Raw genomic sequence first — 24342 nt, 5'->3', positions numbered from 1 at the left:
AAGTTGCAATCTTTTGAAAAAAATTGAAAAACACTTGATTTCAAATAAAACAAAAAAAAAAAATCATTTTACATGCATTTCTTTACGATCTATTACTATTATTTTTAAATTCGATTATAAAATTATTAATAATCATATAATTCTCGTTTTGTTCGCAATCAACCATTAACTATTTCCTATTCGCAGTGACACGGGTCGCTCGAATCGATCTCTATCACCACGTGTCCGGAAGTCCGTCTTGACTTTTCTTGTATAAAAGCGGATAGAAACAAGACTCGAAGAGTCAAACACGCGAACCACTTTGGCGCGAAAGAGTTTTCCGTACTTTGACTATTAACGTTAAAGATATTCTTAACTCGCGTCAGAAATCGAGCCGTTGTCTTTGAAAACTTTACGCGCTGACTTAATCACGACATTAAAATTGAACGGCACGTGTCAAAGGGCGTAAAAGTATCCGTCCCCGATTTGCAGTGATTTTCTGTCATGTTCACGGAAGAAATCCGATAGTTGGTTGAAAACGCACTAATAAATCACGTGATCTGATTCCAACAGAGCAAAAGGATTGGATTGGAAAAAATTTGATTTCTTTGTAATGCTTTTTCGATGAACTTTATTAATAATGTGATGTATTTTATTATCTCGTACTCTTTTAAAAACGTATATTTATATAAACGTATATATAAGACAATATTGTTTTATCGTTTCTATTTTCTTGCAATAATAATAAATACATGTGAACAATATCTTATAATCATGCGTTCTATTACATTACTAACATTAAGTTATATCAAAGTTTCTGAAGGTTTGGATTATTCTTTATCCTACTCCTCATTTTATTATATAACTTATAGAAGAATGAAAAAGATTTTCCGAGGATGATTGTGATTTAATCAGTTCTCATTGCGATATAATATGTTGCTGGTTGCATTGATAAAAGAAATTACGTAGGCGTAGAAAAAAATTCATAATATTTTGTCGCTATTTAATGCTTTATTATTCACAGTAACAATTCTACAAACAAAAATTTAAATACAAAAATATTTCATTTAATAAAAATCCTTATTTAATTTCAAATTTCTTAAAATTTTTAATAAAATATTAAAAAGTTACTAGAATATTTATTCGGGCATTTTTTTCTCTGTTATAATAATAAATGAAAAGTTAATAAATTGCATAATTTCTTGCAATTTATATCAGTCGTAGAAACTGTATAATCTCAAAGGTTAAATTATAATTTTAAGGAAAACGTGAAAAGAAGAAAGGGAGCAGGAGAGAGGTTGTGCGAAACTTCAAACAAGGTGAATGCGGAAGGGTCAAGGTGATCAGTGCAAGGTGCTGTTTGCAATGTAAACTAGCGCACGCCAGTTGAAGCAGCTGACGAACGCTGACGGTATATTGTATAAATAATCGTTTTCGATACTACACTACGTGCTATTGCTGCAAGCTTTATTAGAAATTGCAATTTACATGTTGCAATTGCCTGATCATGTTAAGATACGGAAGAGGCACACTTTTAAAAATCAAATTTACATTTAAAAGAAATTTTATTAAATCTGCCAAAATTATTTCTAAAAAAATGGCAGATTATTTAAAGGCTAGCAGTAGATAGCGATCGACTTAGAAAGGGAAAGGGAATTGATCGATTGGAAAAGTGGTAAGTTGATCAAACAAAATATTATAGCGCCTTAATTTTAATTTTTAGCGCCTAAATGTATTATTATAGATTCTCGAGCAAGAGGGAGACATGAAGAGATTTACATTTCAATGGCGAAAAGGTTTATGGTTCATTAACTTAATCGCTTAGCCGAAACGGCTTGTTCGGCTTGAAAGAGTGATGACGATTACTATCTCGAGTTATTATAATTCTATCTAATTGGACATCCTTGATTTATAAATTAATGGACTTGTGTATTTAAAACGAGTGATTTTTAGATATTTCTGCTACACGTGGACGGAGCATCGCGGCGCAAAATTAGTTCGACGATGCTTTAGCAAGGGTTACTAGCGAGTGAGGGGGGAGCGTTGTTGCGAGCGTAGGAGGATTTCTTCATCACTCGGATGCGCCATCCCTCCTCGCATCCTCTGCTCTCTTAATTTCTCATCTCCTGAACGGGAAAATATACGAGGCGCCGGAAGCGAGACGACATGTTCTCGCGGCTGTCGGAAGAAGCTGCGCGAGGGATGCGGGACACGAATGGTTTAGCACGCGACGCTATTAGCACCCTAATGGGGGAGCGCGGGTAAGACACCCGCCGCCCATGTAATCGCGTAGTTACTTCAATTTCCGCGATAATCCGACTGCGGATTATCGCGCAGCGCTTTCACCCCGGGTGCTGGGGGTTGGATGCGGACTCGCGTCTACAATGCGGCGACGCGCGAGTGTGGGGTCTGCAAGGCAGTGCTTCGATACCTCTTTTCCCACCGACGACGACGCCGCACCGGCAAGATTGAACCCACCCTCTGCAATCCCGTGTGTGTGTATGTGTGTGTGTGTGTGTGTGTGTGTGTGTGTGTGTGTGTGTGTGAGAGTACGCGTGTTCCCATTATCTCCGTGATTTTCCCCGCGCCGTCAAAATTGCCTGATTACCAGCAGCGTAAAGCTCTGCTCCGCGGTATTTTCTTCCCGCGCGTATTTTTTATTCATTAGACACGCCACTCTTGAGGTCTCCTTTCTCCGAATCCTTGATATTTCACACGTGGGAACATCTTGATTGCGCAGCACGCGTGTAAGATTCGAGTAGAAACTTCGTGAGAGCATTTACAACAGTAGGAAAAAGAAAGGGAAAGGGAATTGATCGATTGGAAAAGTGGTAAGTTGATCAAACAAAATATTATACGTACAAATATTTTTTACGCGTATATACAGATATTGTAAATTTTTATGTTTTACAGTCAGTGGTCTCTTGGACGAGAAAATAAATACTTGTCATTTCATAGTCGGATTTGCATAACTGCTAACTGAATGACGTTATGAGATAACGTTCGCAAATTAATATAATTATGGAAGTAAAATAGTTTGAGCGGAGACAGTTGGAACAATATTTGACTGCAAAATTCTACTCAAATATCCACTCGAAATAAATGTTCACAATAACATTACGCTCGCGTAAAATCGACGAGAGTAATTAATTCACGTAGTAATAAAATATACGATAATTATACTTCCTCCCCCGGGTTAGCGAATGTGTTGTTTCTGAAAATTCATCGCGTTATACGCGGAAATGCATACAAGTTTCATGCTCGCGGTTAAGGATTTAGTCAGGACCGAATTTTCGATTAAATTCTCGAGCGCACCCATCCTCGCGTATTTTCGCGAGTAATCTCGCATTTTCAAATCGATTGCGTCGAGATTATGACGTGTAGATCGCATTAATAGTGAAAAAGTATTTTATCATTAATAAATCTTTATGATTTTAAAGGCTCACATTAATGTATTAAATTTCTTCTCCAATTTTCCACAACTGTGAGCTGTTATTGTTACCGAGAAAGAACTATAGTAATCTTTATTAAAAGCGAAAAATTTCCGAAAAAAATTCAATTCGATTCTCGTCCATAATGCACGACCTTGAAAGTTCGACTTGAAATCGAGGTTTCTATTAATCCGATGGATGAAATCACGTTAGCTCTTGACCGATGAAGCTGTGTGCCATCGCCGGCATCGAATTAATGGAAAAAGTTTCCCGCGCGGGAAAATTGTTGCCATAAGTCGGCGAGCGCGAGAAATGAAACGAAACTCTCGCTCGAACTTTTTTTCCAATTAACCGGACGATCGCGTGGATGATTCGCGATCGATCTGGCGGTGCGCGTCGTTCGTCGATTACTTACGAATAAAGTGAAATTGAAATACCGATGTTCCGTTTCCGTTTCGTGGAATATCACTAATCGTCAGTGCCTCGTGTATAATAGCTGAATGCTTTTGACGTTGCAATCGTAAGATCCGTTGCTGCTGTTGCTGCTACTGTTGCATTGAATACGCTTCCGCTTTTGGCTCACAAGCTCGCGAAATACCGCATATCCACGAATACGAAACTGTCCTCTATATTCCGCATAAGTTCCGCGCGCAAGGGATTAATTTCGCGAAACTGTTGTTTGAGGGAGTCCTTTGTAATTCCAGGCACTAGAAAATGTAATACATTATGTTAGGAACAGTGATAAAATGAGCGCGCTATCCCTATACGAGAAGTTGAAAAGACGCAAAAAGAAGAAAAAATATTTATTTAATGCTTAAGATGTCACTATTATATCATTATTTCGTATGGTAAAATGTTTATTATCTCAATTTTTATTTCAAAAGTTTAATTACTGAAAATTTTTTGTATAATTGTGATTCTTTTAAAGTTAATTTAAGTTGACATTTTAATTTAGATTCTAATAACGTACGGTAAATTTTCCAGATAATACTACTTTGCAGCTTTATTTGCTACAATTTGATACAATTTACTGCTTCGAGATTAGCAAAATGTGAACGAGAAAGGTAAAAATATATTTCACAAGATAAGTGAGTCTTAAATATACTTCGTTTGGAAATCCACGTTTATCTCTCGTATAATATAAAAATAAAAATATGTAAGAATAACATAATTATACAATCTCAATCATACATCTCATAAATATCAAATTAATTTTTAAAATTTATTTTTTAAACTTGTATGATTTTTCACAATTAATTTTAATTGAATTCCTTAACAGAAATGTGATTACAAGTATAAAATACAAAAATTTTCCGAGGTTTTGCTTATATAATGCTTGTATATTTCGCAATCAAAGACTTTTCTCGTGTCGTAAGAACTTAACAATGATGCCAGATTTCAAAGAACAATCGAGGTTCAAAGCGCATAGATTCTTTTAAGTAAGCGAGTTGTAGCAAGAGATAAAAGAGGATTCCTCGTAGCTTGGCATATCTTTATTGTTAATGTAAATTGTTAAAGACAATTTCCCCTAATTATTAAATAAGTGTAGAAGTCTTAGTTGGTAGATAACCGGTGGAAATTCTTTTCATAAGTTTTACGGAAGCAAAACCGTTAACGTTCCTCCAACTGTTCGAGCTTTCCATTTTAAGTTAATATTTTGAAAGACTCGCAAGAAGCAAAGTTGTTTATATAATTCGTCTTTAGTCTCGTAGAGATAAAAGGATACTATATTAAATTTAACTTTCCACAATATTCATTGTAGACGTATGTAAGATTTACGATGGTAAATTATTTAAATTTAACTTATATTATACTAAAAGTTATTTAATCTCATAAAATTTATAAATAAAATGCGTATACAATTTGCTTGAAATCATTCTAAAAATGTTGCATTAAAAGACGTATATTAGTGCGAAGAGCAGTGAAGTATAAAACCTTTGCTTTCCATCTCCAGATGGGTAACAAGCATCGTCAGAAATCGCTAGTTACATAGCGAGACGCTTTTCCAACCTCACCTGGCTCTCCATCGCGCAACTTTCCGCACTATTCGACACGCTGAAGCACCCTTCCCTGTTTCACCCATCCTCTCTCGCGCCCCTCTCGTGTCGGAACTCTATTCCGACACCCTCGTCGGTATAATAACCGAAGTGTCCCGAAACGCTGTTCGTCGCCTGCGCATCACGAAATATCCTCGTCGCACCCCCTTCGGACAGTCCGCGGCGAACGAGGAAGGAGCGGAAGGGGCTGCAGGATAATGGAGGGGCAGGGACACAAGGGAGGTACGAGCCCGACCTGAGCCATCGCCAGGAAACTTCCTCACCGCGCGCACGAAATCGATCAGGTAGTGACGTTCGTGTGACGTCTTGTCAGGATCCGTTCCGCAGGCTCTCCTCCTGCGATCTTCACGTGGCTAATGAGGGTGTCGCGAACACGTGGGGCATGTATAGGAAATATCTTGGGTCTCAGGAATGGAATTCCTTGAGATATATATATATATATATATATATATATATATATATATTCGAAGTCAATTCCGAATCAATTTGTTCATATCAAAACGATACTTTCTGAATCTCAATTTAAAGATTTTGCATACCAAAGTTATTAGAACTTTGATCATCTAAATCTAGGACTTGGATTATCTAAAACTAATCGGAATAGGAATTATATAGTCTCATCGAATCTTTTACAAATTAATTTTTTTTTTTCAACGCGGAATCTGATTCTTGATCGGTTTGATGCAAGATTCTTTACGGTTTGCATTTATATTTTCCCAGGATATGCAGTTTTCTGTACGACCGCGTTGCGCGAAGCAAACAGATTTATCTCAATGGAATTACATCATGAAGAGATATTTACGAGTTACGCTTTAAGAGCATTACGCTTTCGTATTTCGAATTATGTAATGTCGCACACGAGTGCGACATGTCGCAATTTATCGTGAACAAAGTTAAGATTCAGCGATGCAACTCGATTTCCAGCGTTTCCGATTAAACGTATCGACGACGAAGCTACCGTTGTTTATTTAGGTACACGACTTGCATACAGTTCCGGCAATAATATTGCGCATGATTCAGTGCAACAATACAACGCTGTCGAAATTTCGTGATTTTCGTACTTTGATTCGTTTCTGCTTTATGTATGCATGCCGCATCTATTTGCGGCATCCCACTGCAACTCGGTATCATTTCTTAATCCCGATCCACGGATTAAGTGGATAACGCAGATTTATATTCTCCATCTATTTCTCACTCATCTTTCAGCTGCTGAACATCTGCGTATTAAGCGTTTAAAATCGGTGCTACGGTTGCGAATACGCGAGTGCGCGAAACATTCTCTGTTGAAAGATAAATCTAATTTAAATTACGTAAAAGCCTACGTTAATAAAAGATAATAATAAGAAATAAAATTAGCAACTTTACGATAGAATTACATTTAATGTATTTTACATTAAAAAAAAAAAAAACCGTTTGTTATATCAAAAAAAGATATATCTATGTGTAACATATGCTACCAGATTTAAATTTGTCATATCAAAGTATTTATTACCACGAAGAAAATCCAAGCGCGAGAAATATTAGAAACTTTGAGAATTCACTTTGGGGATAATGCATATTTAAGATTGGGTATATAAAGAGATTTGTCTTTTATTGTCTCTTTTCCTTTTTTTCCCTCTTGTGCGAAAGTGTCGACTTCTTTTCCTGCGTGCTTTCCATTGAGCTGACAGGGAACATCATATCCATTCACTACGGAGTCAGATCGACCTGATATACGACCTCCCTCAAGACTTCAATTACGCAGTAGTCGAGATCGACGTACGCACCGACGACGCACGCTTGTTCTCGGTAGTGTCTTCGTCTTGTCCTATATCGGCCGGTGAGGCGAAGGCTTCTTGCCCCTAACTCTCCGAGAGGATAAGGGGCACGAGCTTGCGCCCTGAGCTGCTCGTCGAGAGGCTTCGGGACGAGGGGCATGAAGGGGTAAGCGGACGTAGCGGTATTAGGTGGGGTTGAGAGGTGAGCTTTTTCGGGGGAGGACGCGTTCGTTCGCTGTAGAACGTAGCTGGTACAGGGGGTTGTCGCGGCAGGAATACTGACAGGAAGGTGGGAAAGAGGGAGGAAAGTACACGGGGAGCGAGGTAGTGGTGGCGGTCCTTCGGTGGGAGAAACGGCAGACCCGGGCAGTGCAAGCCGGGCTGCCTGCCCGACGATACGGTCGTTACGTTGAGATGTCGCGGTAATTTGTCTCTTTTTTTTTTCCTCTGCACGCAAGTTGAGACTTGACACCGCTCGTTCAGGACGTCGGTTTCGTCTTTCTCCCCATCCCTCCCGGGCACACGCCGCCGGCGCACACGTCTGTCGGGGGCCGGTGTTCTTTCGAGCGTCGTAAAAGTGGACGTGCCAAGACAATACCGGAGAGCACGTGCATCCGTGCGAAAGGGGGCCGAAGAGCGCGCTCGAGGGGTCGCACACGCACCCCCCTACCCCCTTCTTGGAAGGCTCGCGCTGCAGCCGACAAGTAACAGGTTGGTGTTGTAGCAACGTCTTTAGAAGCGAGCGATCGCGATCGATCCTGCGCAAAGGTGCGGGATATGTGCGCTCGTGTACAGAGCGGAGCTTTAACTACCGTCATACTGCTTTTGCCACTTGATTTTTAGATACGAAACCGTTAGAGAATCAAAAATCTAGTTGAGAATATGTTTTGAAGTAATGAAACGTGACATATGCATGCGATAGTGTCGAAAATCTTGCAAGAGCAAGATCTTGCTCAAACTCATACTTTATTTCATTATTTTTCACATATGTTAATTGATTACAAACCATGATAAGATAGTGTCAGACGCGTCCAGGAGAATATGAGAATGATCCGAAAGATAATGCATAATCTGTATAAAGGTGGCGAGGCACGTAGCACTTTCGGTAATCAATATTCAGGTGTGAACTTGTTATAACTTGCTACAATAGTGTAGGTTCAGATTCAATCAAATCAGAAAATATCTTTGAGAGCAGTGACAATGGCGAGAATTGGTTCTGGAGGAAGTTAGCTGCCAGCTGCTGCCAAACCCCAATCAAAGAATTCCATTATTTGTCTAAAATAATTTTAATATTTTAACTTTGACGATTAATTTTGACGATGTCGTATAATTTCTTAGGTGGTTTATAATATATTCCAAAAAAAGAAATAATATATTCAAATTTTACGTGCTGCGTATTATAATGAACGTCGTTCTTAAACATTATAATAAAAGTCACGTTACCTATAAATTTATCCTTTTAATATTAATTCTGTGAGATAAGATTTTTATCTATAACGAAAGACTAAGGGGAACTGGAAAGCACTTTTTGATAATTCTCCGTAATTTTATGACACGCAATCTACGCCTCATAGAAACACAGAATTTAGAGAAGATAAATAAAATCGAAAAGATAAATTTTGCAAATGTGTTTTCAGTGGGGTGTTTTCAGCGATGTTATTCTAATAAATCGCGACCAAGTAACAGATTGACGGCAGTAAATCGCAATTATTCCGTGCTTTGCGGTCACCAATGTTCGATAACGATCGATTTACTGCGAAATGCAGTTGTTTGCTTTCTGGAATGGTTAATGAGGTGATAGATGACGAGCGATGGATGATGCTTGGTGGTTTTCGCGCCGCGCCAACTTGATATAAGTTGGCGAGTTCCGTGCTAAGTAACAGGTTGCCTCGGTTGTAGATCAGAGCGGAGATTTGTTTCGTGTCAGTCTTCGCCGAGTGCGAGTATACGATACGTAATTAAGTTACACACGTAACAAGGGAGGCAGAATTGAATTCGGAGTTCAATGCCAGTCGTCCTTCAGCTGGAATCACGCCGTTCCGTTTGCGTCGCGCTGCGTATTTTACGCCGTTCTTAATGACGTACGATCGAGTTCGCTTGATGTAAGCCGTTAATCTTCCTGTAAATTGGGAGCCTCTAAGCGCATTTGAGTAACAGGTTGGTGCTACCAAATCCGAAGTTAGGTCTATTGAGACCAGTGGTCGTGATGTTTCGTGAGTGTAAGGCGGTTTATGCAATTAGCTTGAACACGAGTGTTACGTCTTTTGAATGGAAATCTTGCAAATATAATCTTGTTTTGCATTAAACATCGTCGCATACATTTTGTATTAATGTAATAGAAATGTCGTTCAAATATGCGTGTTTGATTACAATTTGTTTGTTATTGTTAAATGTTAAAAGGAATGTATTTTCACCATAATTATTTTACAAAATAATTATGGAAATAATTATTTTATATGTTTCTCGCAATATGAGAAATCCATATTTCAATATTAAATTAGATTTACTACATTTTACTACAATTGAGGAGATGGATGAAATAAGGGCTTATAATTATAAAATCTTGATTTTGAGAAAAATTAAAATAACTTGCTACTTTTTTATTACGTAAAACAAATGTTTTCCTATTTTCTTTTTTCTATAAATCATATTGTTTTCGCTATCACAGAACAATGAAAACACGTTCATATAACCAATATAACATCAGTTTCCTTACGCTAATCTCTGGAAAAAGGGCCTAAGTAGAATTGCATCTTTATTTTAGCCATCCCCTCAATTATATTTTATATACAATTACATATTTGCGATTCTCTTTTTTTTTAGTCATGTGAGCTTACAAGATCTTAGGGCTTTATGTTCTTAAGCCTTCTATAGCTCTATAAAACTTTTCTTGTTTCCCGCGATATCCTATTACGACACTTTTGTCCTTATCGTGACGATATAACAAGCGGAACTTCTTTATGCAAGCTTGTATGAACTTACGGCCTGAATACAAAGAATATCATCTAACTTACACGATGCACACGAGATTATATAATAATGATAGTATTATTATAATTTATTGTCTTCCAATTATATTTACGCGTTAACTGAGGTAACGATTTCGCTCTTCTTGCGCTTTTTGCGATCAGTTATTTTTCGAGAATGAGAATTTCGTTATTTTATCACTGAATGAGGCAAACTTGATAGGAAGTCAAGGAAATATACTTCGATACAATTCGATGTTTGTCTAAATATACTTCGATACTCGCAACATTATTTCCGACTCGATAAACTCCCACGACATTATTATAATAATTTATATCTTTCAGATAATATCCGGTTCACTTATTTATAAGATAATATCCGAAAAGATTCATTTAAAATTCTCTTACTTTAATCCGAACAGTTTAAGTAATATGGATAACTTGATATTGCAACTGTAAAACGCACGTGAAATTTTATTAACGCTCAGTTTTCGACGAAAAATGATGTTTCCGCAAGTTTAATTAAAACGTCAGTTACCACGCACCGTGTGAAAATGATCGTCGGTGAATTTAAAAAAAAAAAAAAAAAAATCAACGAAACCGCATTTCGCGATTGTTGAATAATGGCCGAGGTTGAGCTTGTGTTTGCGGTAAAAGTTAGAGTCTTTTTCTCCTCGCACATTTAATTCGTATAACTTCAAATTCTGCATTTTTTTCATTCCTAAATGGTCAGAAAAATAATAAATTAATCGATATATAAACTGCGTGATATATTCGAAATATGAGAAATAATTAATATGATATATTCTTATAGATAACGCTATCTAATTATTGTCAATTGGATTTATATTATCTTGTACAGCTGATATTAATCCTTTAATTTCGAAACAAAATTAATTAAAAATGTTGAGCAGCTGCTAAGCTGTTGAAATAAAAGTTGTATAGCCATCGTGACCGAATTTTTGAAGCGGCGGTTTCGTTATTGCTAAGTCAATAGACTTCAATAAGCCACCGTTAACGTGGCCACTGTTTTGCACACCAGCCATCGAGAACCAATAAATCTAACGTAACACACAGAGCGCAGCCGTTGGCGAGATGCCAACACGAGGCAGGCGCGTGTATCCTCGCAAAAGTAATGTTTCCGCGGCGCGCCTTTTCTCATTTCGCAAATTTCGGCTTCCGGATCGCGATTCGAACAATCTCGCGAGTTCGCGTTTCTCCCCCATCTCCCGTGGGGTTTGCAACTTTACGGGCCTTATGGAATTTTCCCATCGACCCAAATAGCAAATCCGAGTATGGCACCTTTGGCGCGTCAGCGCGAGAATAAAGGATCGAAATATTTCCTGTCACTTTCTAGATTCCCATCGGGCGCTATTACTGTCCGGAAACGAAATGTCGACATACGACTTATTCGAGAAGAGCGCGAGCTTTCTTATTTATGGCGAACGCGCGTTCGCATGCACGAGTTCCAACAAAAAAAAAAAAAAAAAAAAAAAATCTCGAATCCGCGCGTTGCTCCGGGCGTGCGGCGGAAATATTGAGCTCTTGTAAAACTTCTTTGTAATTTTTCCCTGTAACTTCAGAAATTGGACGGACTTGTATTTGTGCTCCAGCCATAAAAATTTCTTCGCTCGCGTCGATATCAAACAGATACGGACAGAACGGACAGAAATAGCGGATTTTTAAAGATGGAGAAGCGAGAAATTGAATTTTATAATATCCATATTTTTCAATATTGCACTGTAGACATTTATGAAAAATTGTATAAATGTAATATTTGTATAATAATATGAAGCATGCGTAGAAAAGAAATCGAATGAAAACAGTTTGGTTTAGGTTGAAGCGGCATTTACAAGTGTACGCTGTTAAAAAATAAATTCATAATTTAAAAATACATTACATATTATTCACTTTTGCTCCTGTGTTCTTTTCCATGAAAAATCTTTCAAAGAAACGGCTGTGCGCGAGGAAACTCAATGACTCGCATGGCACAGCGATTGAATCATCTTTAAAGCCGCAACAATGATAATGCTCAAGCGTGTTTCTAAAGAGCTAGAAAGAATAGTATGATTTATGTAAAACTAGTTAAACAGTAAATAATGCCGCGAGTCTCACCTTGAATGCACTGATTAAGCTTTTTTGAAAAAAAGAAGGTTAGAGTTGGTCGTCGTCCAAAATGTAATTAATTTTCACGTACATTGCTTCCAAAATGAATGGCAATAATTCGACATGATTGTCATTTCGGTTTCATTAATTTACCATATAACATATTTAGTTAGTCGATTTAAAAGACATATAATAGTAGCTCGATTTTTAATTCTAAAAAATTAAAATAAATTGATACTTTTCAGTTTATATTTAATCTGAATTTCTCCTAAATAATATTTTGCTGCTTTATTTACACTTTATTTACAACTCTAAATTAAAAATTAAAGGGTCTTTATACATTTTTTGTATACACCTATTGTATGAAGTAATTCAAAGCTTAATTGAGTGCTTTTTAAAGAATTTACAGAATTCAGTCAACTCAACATAAAAAGATAAATAAAAAAAAAAAAAATGAAAAGATAAATAAAAAAAAAAAAAAAGAAATCATTATATAAGAGGATAAAATATATCGTTCCATAAATCTCTTACTATTCTAAAATATCACTGGCGAATCCGCACGTCTCGGTTCCGCATTTATTCACTAAAAGCAACGGAATAAAATAAGATCAATAAGAAAATTTATTCCACGCACGGATTCCGATCGCAACTAGCATAACTGCCTAGAGGATCCGCCGAGTTTGGAACGAACACGTTTTGTGTACGCTACAAATCAAATTACAATAAGATTTATCCCAAATACGTGCTCCTATCTATAAACTACTGTACGCATCGGAAAATTCCGCGAAGCCCAGCCAGTTCTCGACACTCTCCTCTTCAAGGATGTATATATTAAGAAATTAGATCGCGTTTCAATCAGTTATCGCGTGCAGGGCACGAGATGTTGAAAGACTTAATCGGGTTTGTCAAAAGACTCACGTTCGGAGCTTCGAGAGCGCGAATTAATTTGAGTTGCGTCAACGTTAAAAGCTGGCACGCAGTTTTTCGCCCTGTGTCGCTTTCGCCCTCTCGTTCGTCGTTCAATTTCGTTCATTTCTCTTTCGACGAGCATTCGCGGCGCGTTGGCATACAAAAGAGGGAAATGACGCACGCCAATGCCTAATGCGTACTACTATACTTTTCGTCTCGTTTTCATTCCGTAGAATTTCGCGATCACTCTGGAGAGGCATTGTCTCACGCAATTCTTCTGAAAGCATCGCGATGGATATTGCGAGAAACGAGTAGTGTGTTCGTGCCGCTCGTCTTACCCTTAATAAACCACACACGACCACTCTGGCCCCTGTACCCTTTTGTTCCTCCGTCACTTTATCTCTCGTGGTGAACGAACACATGAAAAATTCAAGCATCTCCGATCTTCATTTCTCGTGTCTTCTTCGTGGGCTGATGCGTACAGTTATTGTTGTCCTTTTGAGCAAAATATAAGTTTTGATTGTGTGTGGGAGTTAATTAACGTTGTCAGGGATAACAAGGAATTTTACGTGTAATAAAGCTGTGATAATAAAGTTTGCATTATATATGATTTTCTCTGTGGGTGGACGATAACGATAGTGATTACATTATCTTTCCGCTTTAGCGTAGGTTTATGCACTATAATGCAAGATCATTATAATGCATTTTTTAAATAAGAAAAATTTATATCTCGCGAGAAAATACGTTAATTAAAGGGAGTTAATTAAAAATATGTTCTTAAATCAGAATAACATCAGGATGTTGAGAAAAGTTTGATAGCTCATTGCACTTGCAATGAGCTTATAGTAAAAGCAGCAACGTTTATTTATTTTTTTATATCACACAAACAGTTTTTAACATAACTACAGGAATATCTATCAATATATCTTAATTTTAGTCATCAATTTTAGACACCATAAACTCGTAAACCACATAGTCTTGTCCCAAGACAAAATCTAAACATCATAAGACAATTTAGATCAATAATTATTTGATTAAATTCACATGTTATATTCCCTCAACGTATCTCTTGTAATTTTGCTGATTATTTCTTATCCGAGACGCCTTCTAATTCGTTATTTAATACTTCTCTTTACTGTAACTTTTTGAAAATTGTTTCAAAATTAATCTTAATTGTAAAAAGGGAATCGAGTTTCATGTTATTTATTCAAGCGTTTAAAGTTCTTGAAGTTTAAAACTGTTCAAGTTTACAAACGTACAGAAATTAATTTGGAACTTGGTGTGTCACTACGGATTTTCTCTCAACACATTTAATTTCTAGCAAATAAATTTATTCTAAAATAACTCAAAGTGCTTCAATGTGAATATTCTAACGACATATCAAATGTATAAGACACAGATATAGAGATATTATATATCGGAAAAGTTTGTATATGTCGAATGAAGATGGAAATACGTGTATTGATTTGCATGCCTATCCCCGGAACGCTTCAGCGATTATCCTACAAAGAAAGTGTGTCAACTGCACGTCTCGAAATTCCCTTTTTATCGTATGTCATCGAGCTGCCACGTTCCGGCTTACGATGGGATTGTGCGGTTTTATGTCGTGTATAAAACGGATAGAGTACCGCGCGTAACGTCACTATAATGCAAAAGTACAATCAAAGAGTTAATTCGAAAGTTTTATACGCAGTCTCGTTTGCGAAACTATCTCGTAAACCCCCGTGCATTTTCGCTATCGCGAAAATTGTTTCGTGATGGTTAACTCGGATTTATCATGTCATTTGTTTGATTTCTCTGTTGAAACGTTTTAAATATCGGCGTCACTCGTTCTTCATTTTTTTCATCAACATACGCACGCTATAATATTTATCTGTACTAATGAATTATTTTGAGAGAGGCAGTCATCTAGGAAGGAAAAGAACAGAAATGAAAAATATTACGAGATGTTTAATAATAGCCGAGAGCCGATATTGCGAAGGCTGAAGGACAGGTTTCTGTACTAAATCGAATTTTTGTCGCGCATGTCCCATCGGCAACAATTGGTGCAATCATGATTTCGTAATTGGTTTATATGCGCTTTAATACTCGAAATGCTACTTGAAAAGCGAGATATCGCACGTATACTGCGTCGGCGAATAAAAAAACAGGGGATGATCCTCTTTTATGGGAAGCGAATATTGGTTCGTATAGCGATATTTGACGAACGGGCGAAGTGCCCTCACATCGATTTTTACGCCGTCGTTGTTTATTACGCCCTCGCGTTTCACACAGTGTAATTGCTTTGTGCCGCGCGCGCGCTCGCGCGCGCTTTATATCCGCTACTAATGAAGATTAATAAATAATAATGTTCAGCGAGAGAAATTGTAGTACCATCCGGCCAAATATTACGCACATATGATTGATGATACGATACGACTATTATTTGATACAATTACAATGCAGAAAGTACAATTGGAATAGCGGCAACTTAATTTTGAAACATAACATTCTTCCCAAATAAATAAATAAATAAATAAATAAAGAAATTATATTGAAAATCTTTTTTTGTGAAGCAACGATATTTCCCATTTCTCTCTGAACATTCCTTCTTAAATTGAGCAATTTGCAAGTCTGATCCCACATCTTGCACGAATCATTATTGCGTTTTAAGATTCTGTAACTTTTTTCTTCCCTGTCGAAATGCATGAATATGGGAATTATCTGTTTCAAAAAAAAAAAAAAAAAAAAAAATTCATAAAATCTAATGTAAAATGTACGTTTTTTGTTTCTTTTCTTCTTACGCGGAGGATGTAATTTACATCTTGACGAAAAACCAACGCAGATACAGTACATAATTAATGACCCGGCGTTCGCAATCCTCTTTCGAGATTGTACCGGTTGCCGTGTCGCGGAGTAATTTAACTTTTTTAAGATAACTTGCTCAAAGGAATCTGATAGATGCGAGACAAATCGTAATCGCGTGCGTTTGCAGTTTAATGAGGTCGCCCTCGTAGCTTGAGTTAACGTTTCTCGTAACCGAGGAGCGAATGAGTGCCATGAATAAGTAAACCTCGGATTTGTATCGCGGCTAATGACGTACGCAGCACGTCTCTTAAACAGCCATTAGACTTTCATGCTTCGCTACCAAATTTGCTGCCAAATTTACACGTTGAATACAGATTTAGCTTTCGCTCTCCGATTTTATTCGTTCAATTTTTGCCGTCGAGGATTCATCTTCCATGTTAGGTCTGTCATGCGCATTTTTTCAATCATCACTTCGTTCTTGGTGGACGAAATTGATTACGTTTTAATCGGATTATATCTAGAAACGCAAAACTAAATGATGTAATAAATACTACTTTGAACGCTTATTGAATTAAGTATCATTGAAATTCTGGATTAACATAAAGTTCTCCGTTATAATACTCGATAAATTTAATATATTCGAATTAAATTTACAAATAAAAAAAGTATAGAATTATTCAAATGTTAATAATTAATGTAACAAAGTGCATAAATTCGAATCAACATCCTTTCTAAAGATATAATTAATTAATTTAAATTATATAAATTATATAATTAACGTAAATTACATTACATCTTTGATTAATTGTAACCTGTAATTTTCTGAAAAATAATATATAAAATGAGTAAATCACACATATTTGATCCATATAATGAAAAGAAGTATTCGTCATATATTTCTGAATTCTTGTCAAAATTATGTTAAGCGAAATTGATTTTTTTTGGATTACACTATTTATAATCGCATATTGATCCTGAAAGGAATGCCGCATTGAAAAGTTGATTCCGAAAGAACCGAAATTATTTATTCAGATACGATAAAAAAAGAGAAGAAAAAGTATTGCTACAGATATATTGCACAGACGAGAGAAGTCTCGTTATCGAATGAAAAAAAGCTTGGATTATGATTCTTAAACTACTAGTTAATTCTACGGTTAATTCAAGTACAGTATTTTATGTTTATATAAGTATCTTTAATATTCATCCTTAAATAGAGAATCATCCTAGTTTGTATGAGATTTATGGTATTAACAGATCAAGCAAGCGTGCAGAGTACGAATAGCGGGTTTGCAGCTTTTATATAAGAGAACAGCCGCGATTTATCATCCGTCGCTATAAAACGTATTGTCGAGTGGTCGGGCAAATCTTTGTCTCCCGCCGAATATCTTAAACTCGTAGATTTCCTCAGCTTAACTGTACATGGTAAATTTATGAGGTCGTGGGAAAAGCGGCAAACGCTCCGGCGAGCTCTGGCACTATTACTGTCGCGTTGATCCACGATATTCCCGAATTAATTCTATGTAAATTATCGTGCGGCATCGCGAGTTTCGATCTCTGGCATTTGGTGCCCGATGGGATCATGTAACTCGCGTCGTCATAATGTTAGAAGTAAAAGCTAAAACGAACGAGTTAATATAAATTTTTATACCGTTATCGCATGATTCGTTGAATATAATATAATATAATATTATATATATATATAATATTATATTATATTATATTATATTATATTCAACGAATATATAATTATATATATATATATATATATATATATATATATAATTTTTAAGTATATAATTATATATATATATATATATATAATTTTTAATATACAATTTAATATAGATTTCAGTATAAAGTAATTTAAATATTTTAAATTTTAGAACCGACAATATTGTTTGTTTGAATGTTTTATAACTTTTCAAAGATATTAAAACTATCAAATTCAAATTATTGTAAAAATTATATTATAGGTAAATTAAATATTACTATAGATAAATTAAGTAAATCCTGTAATTTTTTTATTCTTATTTAAATGTTATTTAAATATGATCAGCTTTTATAAAATAAAATATGTATGTTTCTTTTTTATCTCATATTAATGTTAGCATCTAAAAATTATAACTCTCACTACTCGAAAGCAAAATTATATACTTTTTTTTTTAATACTCGACTAGTTTATTTTACGTTATGCATAGCGTTGAATTGACTTCGCCTCGAATTCTTTATTAAATTCGCAGAAATTGTGATTTGTGATTTCGCACTTGTCGTTCGTTAGGCCATCCCTGAAAATTACCACAGGTAATTTTCGTGCTGGGTGTGCATCGTCCTGGTTATTTACCGCAAGAGGGTCAACGGTTGACCCAGTTTCCCGATCCGGGACATACGCGATCGCGCGTTTTCTTCTCTTTCTTCCCTCTGCGCATTCATCCTCGCTCCGCTGTTCGCCACAAGTCGGTTCTAAGAACGTCAATTACGCGTCAGAAGCCAGGATTAAATCGAATAAAAATGCAATTACTGCGACACCGGGCGTTTATTGCGCGTGACATTAAAACCGATAGCAAATGAAACGAGAAGAAACAAGTGGCTGTGGTTTGCGCTTCTCGCGAGCATGAAAACGAAATGCTTAAAAGAAGAGTAAACAATAGCCTTGATAACGTGTTAAAAATAAGAGCACGATATTCCGTATAAAATCGGAATACGCGATGAAAATAAACGTTTTGTTGACATTTTTTTCTAATAGCCATTCTTATCAGAGTTTATTCGTTACGCATAAGTTTGCCACTTTTCAGTACGAATTATCGCATATTTCACAAATGCATTAGTGTATAGACTGTGTATATAGACTCGATTTTATTAACTTGAAAAACTAAACTTTTTTCGTTTTTTATTTTAATTTTTTTACCTAAAATTGTTCTGAATTTAATCAACGCAATATATTTCTATGAATTTTTTTCAACATATACATATAATAATGCAAAATAAATTTAAAAACACGTGTAAAATAAATACCTTAATTTTTCGCCGAAAAATCATCGCGTTTTAATAGTACAATATTCCGAATAAAATGTGTAATTGCGAGCATTAATATCATCACGTTGTATGCATAACGTGAGCTTCTGTGAATAATAACGGCTTTGCAATTATTAACACTATTTTAGCGATATAGTGGATCTACTTTAACGTGGTGCGATTATTGTCAACATTGTTTCTCATAGGATGCAACAAGGCCGGCGAGTGTTCCAGTTTCGCATTTCAAGGTGCATGATGATTACTTATTCCTCTCGGAGTGTCGATCGATATGTGAGAGACGACGAACCTCATCTCCGAAAATGAATCGACGTGCCGTTATCGGCGTGCTGTTGATCAATTACAATACAACGTGCGATTACATGTTCAATTGTAAATTGGCCACATTTATGCCGCCATCGGTTGTCGAGTACAGAGAGAATGGTCGACCTAAATCTCGCTAAATCTCATAGTGGCTCGTTTAGAGAACGTTATCTATCCTTCTCCTTCCCCCTCTCCCCGTCAACTTAGGAAATGATATTTATGTGACTATTAGTACTCCTAAATCACACAGAGAGCGGAAGACGACCAAAGAAAAGTTTTCAACGAATTACCGCCAGGAGATCCTCTTCTAAAATGTTTGCGAGTAGATAATGCATCTTCACGTGAATTTAACCCGTAAATTTCTTAAGTAGCAATTTATTCAAGTTAAAGATGTAAACGTACGCATTATATCATTAGGTTTACAAAAGTTAAGAGAAATATTTTTATAAAAATGTGAATATATAAGTGAAAAATTGGCTGAAAAAATGTGGATAACTTAATTTTTCTACGAACTAAAAATATTACTCTTATTTTCTAATTCTCTTCCGAGTAAGTGTGTCTCACAGTTAAGTGTGTCTATCGCAAGTGTCATGCGCATAAGATCGAGCATGTTTGATGGAAGAAGAGTTCCGTGTCATGTTTATTGCATCTTCTCGAGAAAAATGTCTCAAGGTGGGAAAAAGTCGCACTCAGTGCGCGTAGTTGTTTGGTAAGACGATACGCCTTTTGAAACCACCTCTCTACATAAAGTACAAAGGAATGAAAGAACCCTCCTTTCTGGATTATTGAAGGATAAAGATATGAGAAACTGCCACCTCCCAATCTTGCCTCTTCCAATGATCCTTGTAGGAATACAATCTCCTATTTGCTGAAACCAAAGACCGAGATCATCAAAATTAAATATTCAATAAATATATAAATTAAAAACAGTGAAGCATGTAAGAGAAAAATGGGGTAAAATAGTTTAAACAGAAAGTCCTTCAGAATTTTAGCTGCCATACGTATCACGCTGATATCTGATCATAACCCGTCCTTCATACTTTTATATATAATTTTCAGATATAATTTCAAGTCCATAATTATTTAATTAAGCAAATTGATGTTTATTTTTTATAGAGATTAAATGTTTTAATTAATAATGACAAAAAGGATAAATTCTTGATTATTGAGACAAATTATCCATAATATGTTTTAATATGATATTTCAACAAATTAAAAATTACAGTTTTTTAGAAACACGAATGTCAATATCGAAATGCAATAAACTTCCTTTAGCTGTTTTTTGTCGATTTGGGATGTATCCTCTTCATACCAGTCTACATAAAATGAGTAGGCAAAACACATATGATATGATATACAATGAGTTTACGTGCTCGTAATTTCGAACACCTGTAGCTAGAGCGACCTATAAACAAGCATGAAATTCATTCACTTACTTCGCTTTTACTTTACATTACATTGCTTATCTGAGGAAAATAATATAACGCATGCAGCTTATATGTTAATAACATTGCAATAATAATTATGATATTTTAAACATTTCTTAATTTTCTTAATTTTAGAATTAAGATTGTATAAAAGTGTATCATTTTATTTAAGGATATATTGACCGTATAATAATAAAAAATTATTAAAAGAACACATCTTATGTTTATACTTGCTTAGAACATTCAATAAATATATTTAGCTCATAAAGAAATTATGATATACAAAGAAATAACTTGATTTTTAATACTTTTCATAACAGAAAATATTTGTGATTAATATTTTTTCTAATTAATTTCTGATGAAAACATTTAATAACATATATTCCCTGAAATTAAGAAACAAAGAACTAATATTAAAACTAATATTAATATTAAAAATTGTGAATTATTATTATTATCAAATAATTTAAACATATTAAAATATGTAAATAATTAATTATATGTATATTAACTTAATAATTTAAAAAATATAATATGTTTCTTAATATATCATTTAATTTTAATATTAATATTGTAATACATGGTTTTTTTCTATAAAAATCAATACAAGTTTAAAAATTTTCTAAATCATAAAAGAATTGTGTTTACCTTTTACATTGATACTCAGAAAAAAATAGTAGAATAGTAGAATAATAGAATAGCTTACAAAACTTTCATATTTTTGCCAATATTTAATATATGATACATGATTCTTAAGAAAAGATCAAACTTTTATTGCATTCAATTTGACTTCAACAAATTAAATCTATTAATTGTTCAAAAACCCTTTACAAATGTTAAATTAAAAACTTTACATATTTTAATATGTCATTTTAGAAAAAAATATTATAGTTCGATCAAAGAATCCATTATTAAAATTACGATCGTTAAAGTTATATATATACATACAATATGTACATAATTATTATTAATTCCTAATTTATTAATTATATAATCGGATTATTTTGGGGGAGGGGATTTAACGAAATGTTTCAAGTAAAAGATCGTACAAACGCTCGTATATCACCGACATCTTTTTCAAGAATAAAAACCGACTAGTACTGGTACTTTCGGACACCTGTAGCTATATTGATCGGCTGGGGTCGGTCGACAGCCCTCGACCTCGAAACCACCCTTTCGAGGCGGGAGCGAAATTCAATCCTCTTTCCCTCTTTACTTCAGTCGCTGACACAGCCTCGCGTTCGACTCGCGCCGAAGTTGTTCGTCGTTCCGGAGAGACTTTCCTTCCAATCGAGGAAATGTGCCTTCGTTACGTGTCACCTGTGTACTTTCAGCGAACCTTGAAAGCGATTCTAATATCGAGCTGCATAAAACAACATTGTATTAAAGCAGGGAATATTATCACATTACACGAGCTCATGAATGATTACGTATTAAATACGACGAGGAAATTTATTTCAAATAAATTGATGAGTTATGAGTTATTATAATATATTTTTAGTTAATATATTACATATATTTATACTTATTATTATTATTAGTTTAGTGATGTGTGACAATAGTGCTCTTTCAAGTTTTTATAAATATTTTTCTGGAAAAGCTCGATGCTCGAACTTCGAATGAACACGACACGTGTTGCTTTGTTTCCGCATCGCACGCATAAGTTATTAGTGAAGTTGCCCGCCAAGTTGCTCGTGACTGAGCTGACTTTGATGCTCGAGGTACCGCCACAAGTTACCTACCAAGTATCGGTTCCTCGCGCGTTGCATTATGTGATATCCAGCCGTTATTCCCGCTGCATATTTAATATTGAAAACAAACCGTTCGACTCTGAATAATTCACCGCGGTCTCTCTCTCTCTTTCTCTCTCTCTCTCTCTCTCTCTCTCTCTCTCTCTCTCGTCTTTCTCTCTCCTGAATATGGTCCGATCATTTTAATATTAAAAGCTGCTACGATTGTGGTAAGTATATTTATCAAGAGAGCGTGTAATAATATAATTCATATCTCTGGAAATAAATTTGGTTCTTGCTGGTATCGATTTGACATTTGAAACTGTCTTGTAATTTCAGCGTTCGGATGTGAAATTTACGACGTTGAAATACGTAATGAGATATCACTGTATCAAATTTACATACAGACTGAACAAATCTAAAATATCATACAAAGGATATCTCACGATATCTAAAAAAAAAAAAAAAAAGAAAAAAAGATGCTTATAATTTAATTCAAATAATTAATTCCGAGTTTATTAAATATTTTAAATTTGTTGTATTGTCGCGAGAGGGAAAACGTAACCGAACTCGTAATTACACGAGTTTTTCAATCGCGTCACCAATTTCGTCGACGTTATCGGTCGATGCACTTTTTCGTCGGCGTTAAACAACCGAAATATCTGTAAATTCGAGGGCGCAGCCGACTCGTCGTATCGTGACTCGCGCAGTGTCGCAGTCACGCGAGATCGCGAAAAATGCTTCGTCGTAAAGTTCTCAATGAGCTTACCTGAGTTATCACGTGAGTGCGATCGAACCACGCGAAACACGCGCCATAAAATACGCGCGACGGATGTCGCGATAACATTATCGGACATCACGGTCTGCACCCGGTCGTGCGTACCCGCGCACACTTTCGTACGTATTTTTCCCTTTACGACTCCATCGAGATTCCCACCCTCCGTGAACGAGGGCGGCTTCCCGCGCGCCATATTTCATCTGCGGATCGTAAAATGCGTTGTGGCGTGCCGCTGTCGATGATAATTTAAGGGTTAAGAAAATCACGCGTCTTACCTTGTCTTCCCCCTTTTTTTCTCCACAGAAATCTCGCGGGGGTTGTTGGTCCGACGATTAATGCGATTCTTGTCGTGATTGCGTGTCTCTGCGTGCTCCAAACTAAAATATGAGTAAATATAGGTTTTATATTCGCGCGTACGTGCCGCAGTTTTGGTGTGCTGTGATAACACAACGATTTAAAGGTATGGTTTTGCACCGACGTGACGACGATAATATTAATACAAGAGCAAAAATGGTTGGAAACATAAAGAGAACAATGATTTATACTTCGTGAGAGCTTTTATCGTAAATAAGTGTCATAAGGGAATTGTTATCCGTTTTTTCTTTAATCTCTCCATCTTTTATTATTTTGATCGTTTATATAAGCTTATTTATCTTCCAGACACTTTATCGAACCCACGGACAATTCAAATATACGGTACGCTCTATTATTTTTTTAGAGCAGAGAAAGATAAATCATGCTTGACACTTTGATATTAAATGCTCTTTTTACATGCTATCTCGTAATATTCTTGTGCTTTAAACACTTGTGTTACTCGCATGAGTGGTTAGAAGATACGATCGTGTTGTAAACTGTCAAAATTCTGCGTTGGCAAGATCGATAACGACTTGATGCGAGTTCTTGAATTTCCCATGATGTACTTCCACTTTAATGTCTAGAGCATATCAGCCAGCGACTCGTGGGTCGGACACACGACTTCCGAGGGCAAAGTATATGGTAAGTGACATGTAATGGATGCAACACAACCTGGGAACTACAGTGTCAATACTTTCGAAATTCCGTAACTTCTGAAACTGGACAGC

At 35.7% G+C, this 24342-nt stretch overlaps 1 protein-coding gene and 2 long non-coding RNA genes across 10 annotated transcripts in view; 2 read left to right on the top strand and 1 right to left on the bottom strand.

Moving 5' to 3' along the window:
* The first annotated feature begins 1240 nt into the window (after positions 1-1240).
* LOC148936607 (uncharacterized) lies at positions 1241-2105 on the top strand. Its single transcript, XR_016139251.1, has 3 exons — positions 1241-1390; positions 1724-1853; positions 1933-2105. It is a non-coding gene; the product is annotated as an uncharacterized LOC148936607 (long non-coding RNA).
* Positions 2106-2876: 771 nt separating this feature from the next.
* On the bottom strand, positions 2877-5815 carry LOC148936606 (uncharacterized). The gene is made up of 2 exons (XR_016139250.1): positions 5426-5815; positions 2877-4117 (listed from the first exon to the last, which is right to left on the bottom strand). It is a non-coding gene; the product is annotated as an uncharacterized LOC148936606 (long non-coding RNA).
* Positions 5816-7505: 1690 nt separating this feature from the next.
* Fife (regulating synaptic membrane exocytosis protein fife) overlaps positions 7506-24342 on the top strand; it is a 144827-nt gene continuing 127990 nt past the window's right edge. For 3 of the 8 annotated variants that reach the window (XR_016139302.1, XM_089076990.1, XM_089076991.1), the window contains exon 1: positions 7506-7935. The gene's annotated coding sequence lies outside the window, so the exon portion shown is untranslated. The remainder of the gene's footprint in view (positions 7936-24342) is intronic. The other 5 variants (XR_016139303.1, XM_089076989.1, XM_011634017.3 and 2 more) reach the window with 3 other exon arrangements.

Source organism: Pogonomyrmex barbatus, unplaced genomic scaffold, assembly GCF_055798465.1.
Source record: "Pogonomyrmex barbatus isolate J1 unplaced genomic scaffold, ASM5579846v1 scaffold2, whole genome shotgun sequence".
Lineage (NCBI taxonomy): Eukaryota > Metazoa > Arthropoda > Insecta > Hymenoptera > Formicidae > Pogonomyrmex > Pogonomyrmex barbatus.
Note: the sequence above shows the minus strand (reverse complement) of the source record. Positions and strands in the feature narration are given on the sequence as shown.